Here is a 13,408-nt window from a genome sequence, read left to right as displayed (position 1 = left end):
AACAGAAAGGCAATGAGTAGAAAATGAGATTCAAGAAGGGGAATGCCTGCTAGACACAGACAAGTGCAGCTTTCTTCAATTGTGTTAATCTTTCACTATGTTCATTGTTTCTCTGTGTATGCCTGAGCAAACTTTCACTTTCACCTGTAAGTAAAGAGGACATATCAAATTTCAGTAAATGAGTGAGATATGATGCTTTTGTAATTATCAGAGAGTTATCGTTGTAGTGGAATAAAGTGGCGTGGGTCCGTTGGCTAACGATCCAGCGAATTGAATATGCAACGACATAGCGTAGGAATGGAGGTGATAGGTGGATGGGACAGAATGGCGTCGCGAGGTGGCGGTATTGGTGAACGGTCATGACAGAGGGGTGGTTTATTTGAAAGCAGAAACCAGTTTTTGGAGGGTTTGTGGAGTGGTAAGTGCAATTAATGGGGGGTGAGAAATTATGATGGCGTGAAACGTAAGTGGAGAGAAACCACTGATTTCAGACCCCCTGGCATTAACATTTGGAGGGTGAGGGGGGGGTGGAAACTCATATGGGCCATTGGATCAATCATGGAGTGCAGAGATTTGATGGAAAGTGTGGGGTGGATAATTGTTGATGTGACAGGGACGTGGGTGGTGGGAGTTGGAAAATGAAATGTGGGGTGGAGTATAGAATAAAGTTAAGAGTATAGTATAAGACCCTATCCTTTTTTTTAATTTCTATTAGGAAAAACACATGAAATATGTAATAAAACATTAAAAGGAATTTTCATGTCCCTTTCCCTTTATAATTCTTTCAATCTACCTACCCTTTGTTTCTAATCTAACATTTTTTCCTTTTTTGCAGGGTACATTTGGACTTGCAGACCCTTTTTCACTTTCTCTTTTTTTTTCTAGCCTACTCTATCACTTATCTCTCCTATTGTGTTGGGTCCCTATAATACTAGTGATGACCCCATTACTATTGTAGTTGTATTCCTAATTAATATTGTTGTGCCCCTGTTGCCCCCATATTGTTATTACTGTGCCCCATAGAATCCCTCTATTGTTATTTTTGTGGCTTTATATTATTATTATTAGGTCCGTTGGGTTATATTGTGACTCTTTAGACTCCTATATATAGAAAGGAGGTTTTGTCATTTGAATCATCCAAGAATTGTTCATTTATGTAATGTAAAGGAGGTTGTCCCCTCGAAGAGGCTAAATTCTAAGGCGTTGATCTATCTTTTCTATCTTTTTCTTGAGCTGGTTTCATAACATTTGGTATCAGAGCTTTGGATTCTAGGGTTTCACTGCTCCAAACAGGTCATCGTGGCATTTTTGCTATAACTTCTTTTTTTTGCGATGTTTTAGAAGCTAAAAAAAAAACCCATTTGAGAAGAAATCGCGTTGAATCTCGGGTCCGAATTTCAGATATTTTCGCGCTATATTTGCGGAGATATGATCTGAGGAAGTTGGTCTTTTTGCATGTTGAGATTGCAACAAGATGATGGAGCTTAGTGAAAAGAGTCGCCTTCACTAAGTGGGCCCGCAGGCTATTTTTGGCGCAAGTCTATTTTTAGACTATGTCTATTTTTAGACATATGGATCATGTCTATGGATTGCAGGTTGCTGTTTATGGATGATTGGTCAAGTTGGAAAAAATAGATGGACTTCTATTTTTTATCAAAGTGTGAGTGATCACAGTGTGAGTGATCAAAGTCTATTTTTAGACTGGCTGTCAAAAATAGAAAAGTCAAATATTATTGTCTCATAATAATATTTGGACTATAAACTTGATCTTATTCTCTTGGAGCACTTCAGTTTGAGCTACAGATGTGGCCCATGCAGCTGTCAGAAGGAAATACGCTTTTCTTATGAGTCAGTTGAGTTGTTGCATGCATGACTTCAGTTAGAACTCAATCAGTTGAGTTTGGTGGAGTTGATTGTGGAGTTGATGGAGTTGTGTTCAGTTTGACTTGGTTAAACTAGTTGTAATTAGTCTAACTGCAAACAGACTAATGATGAGTTGTTAAACTAATTATTAACTCATGATGATGCAACTAATGAATACATCAGTTAACTCAGTTGCATGTCAGTGCATGTTCAGTTCAACAGGGACAGGTGGTAGAGAATCAGATTGCTATCAGTTGTGACTATAGTTGTGCACCAGATCTTGCACAATCAAGGGATTGAGTATGCCAATGAGTTTGCTCACGTATTTGCCCAGTATTGTAGCCTTTGCTCACGTCCAACAAAGTGTGAGTGATTATTTTGAGGTGAAATACGAGTTTGGGAAGCCATTCTCATCAGTTCTTGAGCAGGTATTGAGCAGTGGAGGCAGGCAAGCAGTGGAATAGATTTGGAGATCAGATTTGAGCTGTATTGTGTGTAACAGGTGGAGTTGGTACTGGATTGCTTGTGATAAGCATTGTACTTTGTAATGTTACATGTTCTCAATCATTAATATACAGATAGTTGGGGTTTTTAGCGAGATGCTTTCCCCGGGTTACATATTGTGTTAATGTGTGAATGCTCTTGATGTTTTATTGTTATTGATGTTGCTATATTGATGATCAACGTAGAGGAGCTTATGTATTGTGTATGTATTCCACAATAGTACATGATCAAGATAATCTCTGTTGAATATGTGTGAAATTATTCAAAATTTCTACATGGTATCAGAGCTGCTTGATTTGTAGAAGAGATTTTTACAGGATATCAAGCGAGGATTGATCATTAGATCTACTATTCAGGAAGTGTTTACATTCTATTTCTTCAGGCAGAGTCTGTAATCGGGCCAGGTAGCCTCTGGATTCATCCTTCCTTTGGAAGGTGAGATATCTGGTGAATGCCCATACAGTCAATCTCTGTACGAGAAATATTGTGTTCTCATGAATCTTAGATCCGAGGCGGTTGAGTTGGTTGCTGGTGGAATTCGAATTTGTAGCAGTATTTTTTCTTGGTGACAACACAGCAATGTCTTTCAACGGATTGCGATTGGAGTATGCTCTTGATGGCAGCTCAAACTATATTGCATGGAAGGACAGGATGGAGGCAGTATTGGATGATAACGGGCTGAAGGAGTTCATAGATACGGATATCCCAAAGCCTACTGATGCTACTCAAGCTGATGCTTGGCAAAAGAAGATCGCAAAATGTCGAAGGATTCTGTTGGAGGGCGTGAAGGATCACATTGTGTCCAGCCTCCATGGAAAGGCTACTCCATATTTGATGTGGAAATCATTAACAGAATTATTCCAAAGCAAGAGCGATCAGAGGAAGCTGGCGCTCAAAGATAAACTCAGAAACATCAAATGCGAGAAGGGTGACAGTATTCCCAAGTATCTCACGAAGTTCACTCAATGTCGAGATGAGCTGGGAAGTGTGGGGGTTACTGTCGATGATGAGGACTTGGTGAGCTTGGCTCTCCTTGGTCTTCCGAAGAGTTGGCATTCCTATCAGGACTCTGTCAATGGTCGGGAGAAATTGCCAGGATGTGAAAGACTATGGTCAGATCTTGTGCTTTGGCTTCCAAAGCAAAGAAAGGGAAGAGCAAGAAAGCTTCTCAGTCTGGTGCGAAAGGCAAGAAGCAGGATATGTCCAAGGTGAAGTGTTTTCACTATCACCAGCACGGACACTATGCCACAAATTGTCCGCAGAAGAAGAAGAACAAGCAAGCTGCTGGATCTGCAGGGGGAGAGGCCTTAGCTTCTCAGTTTGAGCTTGATTTTTCATTGATCGCATGCTTGGTTTCAAGTGTGATGGGATCGGTGTGGTTCTTGGACAGTGGTGCGTCTTTTCACATGACGAGAGATAAAGATTTGTTCTCTAATCTGGAGGACAAAGATCTTGGAGTGCACATCGAGATGGGTGATGATGGTAGATACAGTGCGACCGGTATCGGTACCATTTCCTTTGAGAGGGAGTCTGGTAAACCCTTCGTATTGAAGGAAGTCATGCATGTTCCAGGATTGAAGAAGAATCTTATCTCAGTGGCGATGTTAGAAGACAAGGGGTATGATGTTGTTTTCAGCGAGGGAAAGGCTTTCCTGCGCAGCAAGACAACTGGTGAGACCCGGAAGATAGGGGTTCGAGTGAGGAACCTTTATCAGTTGCATGTAGATGGATGCGCAACAATGGCAAGCAAGGCAGAAGGATTGGTGAGCCGGGATGATGGCGAGTTGTGGCACAGGAGATTGGGTCACCTTCACCATGGAGCCTTGAAGATACTGCAGCAGATCACTACAGGGCTTCCTAAAGGCACACTTGCGCAGTCAGATCAGTGCAAGGGGTGTACTTTGGGGAAGTTTGTGAAAGCCACCTTTCACGAGAAGGATAGTCGCGCCACGACGATCCTTGAGATAATTCACACAGACGTGTGTGGACCTTTCTCAGTTGCTTCGACAGCAAAACACAGGTATTATGTGATTTTTGTTGATGATTTCTCTCGTAAGTGCTGGATCTTCTTCATGCAGAAGAAGAGCGAGACATATTCAAAGTTCTGTGAATTCAAAGCACTGGTCGAGAAGGAGTCGGGGAAGAAGGTGAAGGCTCTTAGGAGCGATAATGGTGGTGAATACATCTCGGACGAGTTCAAGGATTTCTGCAAGGCAGAAGGGATTCGTAGAGAGCTCATAGCTCCCCATAACCCACAGCAGAACGGGGTAGCTGAGCGGAAGAACAGAATGATCGTGGGTGTTGCACGGGCAATGTTGCATGATCAGGGCCTACCCCTTCACTTGTGGGCGGAAGCATGCAATACAGCAGTTTATGTGCAGAACCGTTGTCCTCATAGGATACTTGGCATGAGTACACCCGAGGAGGCTTATTCTGGTAAGAACACTGATCTTTCTCATTTGAGGATTTTTGGTGCTAACGTTTACATGCATGTGACGAAGGATGCCAGGAAGAAGTTGGAGCTGACCGCAGAGGTTGGGATATTTGTGGGGTACACTGATACGCCCCACAACTATCGTGTGTATTTGCCAGACAGTGGTAAAACTGTTGTGCGACGGGATATAAAATTTCAGGAGGAGAAAGCCATGAAGTGTTCGCTTGAGAGGGAGCTACACTTGCATGAAGATGAGGAGCTATTAGTTCTTAAGGATGAACTTCAGGATGTGGATCAGCCACAGGATGAGGTTCATGGAGTGGACGAGTCCACTCATGCAGCGCCAACCATCAGAGGGCGAAAGCGCTTGACAGAAGTTGAGCGACTGGCTCAAGATGCAGAGAAAGTTGTAGGACCACCTACAGCCCAACGCAGGCAGAGACAGTCACCTGATCGGTACACTGGATACATGGCTCTTATGAGCAAGTGTGTTGTGACTGAGCCATCCTCTTTCGAGGAAGCTGTGGAGGATCCCGCATGGGTAGACGCCATGGTGGAAGAGTATGATTCTATTGTCAGAAACAGTGCATGGGAGATTGTTCCTAGACCGGAAGGGAAATCAGTGGTGGGTTCGAGATGGATCTACAAATTTAAGCAGGCAGCTGACGGGAGTGTGGAGAAGTACAAGGCAAGATTTGTTGCCCGAGGCTTTTCACAGATTGAGGGGATCGATTATGAGGAGACCTTTGCACCTGTCGCAAGGTATTCTTCCATACGGACGATTCTTGCTCTCTCAGCGCAGAAGGGATGGCACATTCATCAGATGGATGTGAAGACTGTGTTCCTCAACGGAGTCATTGAGGAGGAGGCGTACATTGAGCAGCCCGAAGGCTTTGAGGTCTTCAGCAGTGAGTCGCATGTGTGCAGGCTCAAGAGAGCGTTGTATGGGTTGAAGCAAGCACCATGTGCTTGGTACACACGGATAGACAGCTATTTCACAGGACTTGGATTCTCCAAGAGCGAGGCGGATCCTAACCTATACCAGATTGTGGTGGAGGGTAAGTTGCTTATCATTGTACTGTATGTTGATGATTTGATTCTAACGGGTGATGAGCTGTTGATACTGTCATGCAAGAAGGATCTTGCTACAGAGTTTGAGATGAAGGACTTGGGCCTCCTTCACTATTTCCTAGGATTGGAAATATGGCAGCGCAGTGGTGGACTGTTTGTTTCTCAGGGCAAGTATGCTCGGGAGATACTGGAGAAGTTCAACATGCATGGCTGCAAGCCTGTTGATACTCCTCTTCCTGGAGGTTGGAGGAAGGAGGATGCCACTTCGGGAGAAGAAGTGGATGCCACTGTTTATCGACAGTTGGTGGGGTCGCTGATGTATTTGGTCAATACACGACCTGATATATGCTATGCAGTTAACCAGCTTTCACAAGCTATGGTTAAGCCTACCAAGCTCTTCTGGAAGGCGGGCAAGCATGTATTGCACTACTTGAGAGGCACATCGGGATATGGTTTGTGGTACAGACAGGAGGATGAGGTGAAGCTATGTGGCTTCACGGATGCAGATTGGGTAGGGAGCCCAACGGACAGAAAGAGCACATCAGGAGGGGTCTTCAGTATTGGATCGACAGCATTTTCTTGGTACAGCAGGAAGCAGAGATCCGTGGCACTCAGTTCAGCGGAGGCCGAGTATATGGCAGCAAGTTTGGCTGCATGCGAGGCTATATGGATGAGGAAGATCTTGGTTGGTTTGTTCGGTTCTCATTTGGATCCTACTGTGATTTACTGTGATAACCAGAGTTGCATTAAACTCTCGGCTAATCCTGTATTTCATGATAGATCTAAACATATTGACATCAGGTACCATCATATCAGAGATTGTGTGCAGTGGAGGATCATGTTGCTTTCATACATTCCAACGGAGGATCAGGATGCTGATATTCTGACGAAGGATCTCACCAAGAGAAAATTCGAGTACCACCGAGGCAGGATAGGGGTTGCTGATAATCCATATCTTGTCGAGAGGGAGTGTTGAGATTGCAACAAGATGATGGAGCTTAGTGAAAAGAGTCGCCTTCACTAAGTGGGCCCGCAGGCTATTTTTGGCGCAAGTCTATTTTTAGACATATGGATCATGTCTATGGATTGCAGGTTGTTGTTTATGGATGATTGGTCAAGTTGGAAAAAATAGATGGACTTCTATTTTTTATCAAAGTGTGAGTGATCACAGTGTGAGTGATCAAAGTCTATTTTTAGACTGGCTGTCAAAAATAGAAAAGTCAAATATTATTGTCTCATAATAATATTTGGACTATAAACTTGATCTTATTCTCTTGGAGCACTTCAGTTTGAGCTACAAATGTGGCCCATGCAGCTGTCAGAAGGAAATACGCTTTTCTTATGAGTCAGTTGAGTTGTTGCATGCATGACTTCAGTTAGAACTCAATCAGTTGAGTTTGGTGGAGTTGATTGTGGAGTTGATGGAGTTGTGTTCAGTTTGACTTGGTTAAACTAGTTGTAATTAGTCTAACTGCAAATAGACTAATGATGAGTTGTTAAAATAATTATTAACTCACGATGCAACTAATGAATACATCAGTTAACTCAGTTGCATGTCAGTGCATGTTCAGTTCAACAGGGACAGGTGGTAGAGAATCAGATTGCTATCAGTTGTGACTATAGTTGTGCACCAGATCTTGCACAATCAAGGGATTGAGTATGCCAATGAGTTTGCTCACGTATTTTCCCAGTATTGTAGCCTTTTCTCACGTCCAACAAAGTGTGAGTGATTATTTTGAGGTGAAATACGAGTTTGGGAAGCCATTCTCATCAGTTCTTGAGCAGGTATTGAGCAGTGGAGGCAGGCAAGCAGTGGAATAGATTTGGAGATCAGATCTGAGCTGTATTGTGTGTAACAGGTGGAGCTGGTACTGGATTGCTTGTGATAAGCATTGTACTTTGTAATGTTACATGTTCTCAATCATTAATATACAGATAGTTGGGGTTTTTAGCGAGATGCTTTCCCCAGGTTACATACTGTGTTAATGTGTGAATGCTCTTGATGTTTTATTGTTATTGATGATCAACGTAGAGGAGCTTATGTATTGTGTATGTACTCCGCAATAGTACATGATCAGGATAATATCTGTTGAATATGTGTGAAATTATTCAAAATTTCTACATTGCAAACTCCTTAATTACATTCCAAACAGGTGACCTAGGGAAAATCATCATAACTTTCTCTCTGACCATCAGATTGAAATTTCGTAAGAAGGTACAAAAATAGGACGGACTGCAATTTCTTGTCAAAGGTCGAAACAGGGACACGTGGCACATCGTACAAGTTCTCTCTACTGAACTAATCTACATTCAGGTCACTGTGGGAGATTTGACACAACTCTTCCTTGGAGAATCAAAACTTGGGATCAGACTGATGGCATTGGAAAGAGGACACAGAGAGCTACTACAGATCGCAATTTCAGAACTGGATGATGAAAAATTACAGAGATACATCAGAGGCAATATCGAGCTCCTACAAAGTGAAAAAAGGTGTGTAGATTTTTTTAAATTTTTGCTTAAGCCTGGTTTGAAAAATTATTTCGAAGGAATTCAAAGGGCATAGTAGAGCATTGTTATCAGTAACTGATGCCCCGAGGAAAGAAAATGCAAACACCTAGTAAGCAACCTGAAAGCTCTAGCATGACTCATGAAGAAGAGGAAGAAATGCTACATGATATATCAAAATTACAAGACCAAGTGCAACAAATTTCACTCTCACAAAATCTAACAGAAGCTAAGATAAATGGCGTGGAATCTAAGATAAAGGGCGTGGAAGCTAAGATTGATGATTTGAAGACAGATTTGAAGATAGATTTGAAGAGAGACATGGCAGATTTGAAGACAGATTTGACAAATTTTCTACAAGAAATACTTACTAATGGTGAAAAGGTAGTAAAGGAAACTCATGATGCGAACAAAAGAAATGTTAATCATGATTTCATAGACTCTAATGTGGGATCGAAGACCCACCATATTCCAAAAATCGATATGAGGAAGTTCGAAGGCAAGGATCTCGCAACATGGATATTACAGATGGAGCAATTTTTCAATCTCAATAATGTGCAAAACAAACAAAAGGTACGTATTGCAACTTTATATTTGGAACCAAATCAGTTTGTATGGTATCAATGGCTTTGCTCTCGTAAACAAATTATCACTTGGGCAATTTTTACAGAAGAATTAACAACACATTATGAGGATACAAAAAGCAACACTTTTTTAAGCCAATTGATAAGTCTCAAACAAAAGGGTTCAATAATAGAGCACATTGAGGAGTTCCAAAAATTGAACATAAGGGTAAAAAATATTCCAGAGGAGCTTAGGATTGATGTGTTCATAGGGACTTTAAAGGATAATATCCAATATGATGTTCGCCTTTGGGAACCTGATTCATTAGAGAAGGCATTCAGGTTAGCAAGAAAAATGGAAAGCAAAATTATGGCAACCAGGAAGCATACCACTCACAATTATAAAGATGGAAGTGTTGTTGCCCCTAGTCTTCCACAACCTATAAGGTTGACACCACAACAATTGGAAGAAAAAAGAGCAAAAGGGCTTTGTTACAGTTGTGATAGCAAATACACTAAAGGTCATAAATGTGCTAAGAAGAAATTATTCTACATAGATTGTGAAGAGGAAGAAGAAAAGGAGCAAGAAAGGTCAAAAGAAGAGGATATACTCTAGGAAAAAAGCCTAGATAAAGAAGAAATTAATCCAACCATATCTTGTAATGCATTGGCGGGAATTACCACTCCTCAAACCATCAAGATCGAAGGACAAATCAAGAAGAAAAAGGTAATAGTGTTGATTAATTCAGGAATTACCCACAATTTTATTCATTGTAAGGTAGCAAAAGAATTGAATTGCTTCTTATATCCAGCACCAGAGTGTCAAGTGATGGTTGCAAATGGAGGAATAATAAATTGCTCGGGAAAGTGCCATAATATCAAGCTATCCATGGGATAATATGTATTGACTAGCCCAATGCTTTCCATTCCAATGGGAGGTGATGATGTTGTACTAGGAATCCAATAGCTACAATCCTTGGGTACAATAGCTTTTAATTTTCAAGAACTTTTCATGAAATTTTCTGTGGAAGGAAAGGAAGTTGAATTAAGGGGTATTGCAGGGAAACCGGGAAAGATAATCAGCTCTAACGGTATGACAAAGCTTCTAAAAAAGGAACAAAGAGGTGTAATTGCACAATTATGTTCGCTAGATGTTTCCACATTGGAATCATATATTTCTCCAAATCTCCAAAAAGTCTTGGAAAATCATTCCAAGGTATTTGAGACTCCCAAAGGTCTCCCACCTATTCGTGATCATGATCATGCTATTCATCTGATTCCAGGAAGTGTTCCTCCAAACATTAGGCCGTATAGATATCCCTATGCCCAAAAGAGTGAAATTGAACGTATGGTTGCAGAAATGCTAGAGGCTGGTATAATTCAACTGAGTCAAAGTTCTTTCTCTGCTCCAGTAGTATTGGTGCACAAGAAGGATGGATCATGGCGCATTTGTCCGGATTATAGGGAGCTCAACAAGCTCACTATTAAAGATAAGTTTCCCATTCCTGTCATTGATGAATTATTGGATGAATTGCATGGATCAATTTACTTCACCAAGTTCGATCTTCGTTCAGGATATCATCAAATCGGAATGAAGACTGAAGACATTCCGAAAACAGCATTTAGAACTCATGAGGGTCATTATGAATTTTTGGTCATGCCTTTCAGCCTTACCAATGCACCTTCAACATTTCAAGGTTTGATGAATTCCATTTTCAAACCATTCCTTAGAAAAATTTTGTTAGTATTTTTTGATGATATACTAATCTACAGCAAGTCTTGGAAGCATCATGTTGAACATGTTGACAGGGTGCTACAACTATTGGAGGAGAAACAATTATATGCAAAAAGATCCAAATGTTTCTTTGGAGTACAAGAGGTGGAATATCTGGGTCATATTGTATCTCATGAAGGAGTTAAGGTAGACCCTAGCAAAATTAAAGCCATTAAGGAATGGAAAATCCCCACATCCATAAAGCATCTGCGAGGATTTCTCAGGTTGACAGGGTATTATTGCAAGTTTGTTAATAATTATGGGAGAATAGCAGCACCTCTAACAACACTATTGAAGAAAGATGCATTTTCATGGACTCTAGCAGCAACAAAGGCCTTCGAACATCTTAAAGAGGCAATGTGCCAAGCACCAGTCTTAGCTACACCAGACTACACAAAAACCTTTATTGTGGAATGTGATGCTTCAGGAAATGGAATTGGTGTTGTTTTAATGCAAGATGAAAGACCCATTGCTTTTGAAAGTCATCCAATCAAGGGAAAGTTTTTACACAAAACTATTTATGAGAAGGAAATGTTGGCAATACTCCATGCACTTAAGAAATGGCGACCCTACCTAATGGGAAGACACTTCAAGGTAAAAACGGATCATGATAGCCTTAAATACTTTTTAGAACAAATATTACCCTCTGAAGAGCAACAAAAGTGGGTCACAAAGATGTTGGGTTATGACTTTGAAATCATCTACAAAAAAGGGAAGCAAAATGTGGTGGCAGATGCACTCTCAATAAAGGATGAGGATGTGGAAGCATTGTTGTGTGCCATTTCTATTATCCAACCAGATTGGTTAAACGAAGCAAGGGAGGAATGGAAGAATGACGAAGAAGTGTGGGCACTTATTCGAAAGTTACAACAAGATTTCAGTACGTCTGATACATTTAGCTGGCAAAATGATTCGTTATGGTACAAATATCGCTTATACCTCTGTAAGAATTCCCAGCTAAAACAAAATATTCTTATGGAATTGCACACCTCTCCCTTAGGAGGGCACTCAGGATTTTTAAAAACTTACCACAGGGTTAAGAAGGAATTTTTTTGGGATGGCCTTAAATCAGATATTCAAAAGTTTGTGGCGGAATGTTTGGTTTGCCAACAAAATAAAGTTGAAACAATTAAGACACCGGGTCTATTACAACCTTTATCCATTCCAAGCCAACGTTGGGAGGAGGTTTCAATGGATTTTATCACAGGTTTACCCAAGTCTGAGGGAAAGAGTGTCATCATGGTGGTAGTTGACAGACTTACCAAGTATGCACACTTTTGTGCATTATCACATCCATTTAAAGCCAATACAATTTCTTCTGCATTTGTGGAAATAATTCAAAAGCTACATGGAAACCCAAAGATTATTGTAAGTGACAGAGATCCCATTTTCACTGGAAATTTTTGGACAGAATTATTTTCTTGTCTTGGTACTCAGTTAGCTCATAGCTCATCTTATCATCCTCAATCTGATGGGAAAACTGAGATAGTAAACAAATGTTTGGAAGGATATCTTCGTTGCTTTGTATCTGATAAACAGACACAATGGGTCAAATGGTTGCCTCTGGCTAAATGGTGGTATAACACTTCCTTCCATACAGCAACAAAAATGACCCCTTTTATGGCACTTTCTGGATATCATCCACCATCCATCACATCATATTTAAGGGAAAATTCTAAGTTTCAAGCAGTGGAACATCACATCGAACATCAACAACAAGTCCTCCAACTCTTAAAGGATAACCTCGTGTTCACACAGAATAGAATGAAACAACAGGCAGATCAACATCGCAGCTAAAGAAGTTTTGATGTAGGTGATTGGGTATTCCTACGGCTACAACCATATAAGCAAATGTCCCTCAAGCAAGCTAAGAAGGATAATAAATTATCACCAAAGTATTATGGTCCGTACAAGGTGTTGCAAAATATTGGCTATGGCATACAAATTGGAGCTTCCTGCAGCTTCTCGATTGCACCCAATTTTCCTTGTTTCATGTTTAAAGAAGGTTATAGGCGACAAGCTCCCAGTTCAAACAATATTGCCAGAACTTGTCGAGGAAGGAAAAATTATATTGGAACCAGAAGCAGTCACAAAAACAAGAACTCGACAGCTACGAAATTGATCAATTTCGGAGTATCTTATCAAGTGGAAGAACTTGTCCACTGAAGATTCCACATGGGAGGATGAGAATTTTATACAGAAGCATCCAGAACTACTCAAGCATTGAGGACAACACTTTTTTGAAGGAGAGGGGCATGTTGGGTCCCTATAATACTAGTAATTACCCCATTACTATTGTAGTTATATCCCTTATTAATATTTTGTGCCCTTGTTGCCCCCATATTGTTATTACTGTGCCCCATAGAATCCCTCTATTGTTATTTTTGTGGCTTTATATTATTATTATTAGGTCGGCTGTGTTATATTGTGACTCTTTAGACTCTTATATAGAAAGGAGGTTTTTTCATTTGAATCATCCAAGAATTGTTCATTTATGTAATGTAAAGGAGGTTTCCCCCTCGAAGAGGCTCAATTCTAAGGCGTTGATCTATCTTTTATATCTTTTTCTTGAGCTGGTTTCATAACATATTGTTCCAGATTGAACAGTTGAACCAATTTCATTTCTACCTAGCTACTAATTTTCCAAGCTTGAATTGTTTGGTAGATCTTTATTTTCTACCCTATCAACAGAAA

The sequence above is a fragment of the Pinus tabuliformis genome, chromosome 4_1, assembly GCF_031772625.1.
Source record: "Pinus tabuliformis cultivar Carrire ecotype Pingquan chromosome 4_1, CPIR1, whole genome shotgun sequence".
In the NCBI taxonomy this organism is placed as follows: Eukaryota; Viridiplantae; Streptophyta; class Pinopsida; order Pinales; family Pinaceae; genus Pinus; species Pinus tabuliformis.
This window is presented reverse-complemented; position numbering follows the sequence as displayed.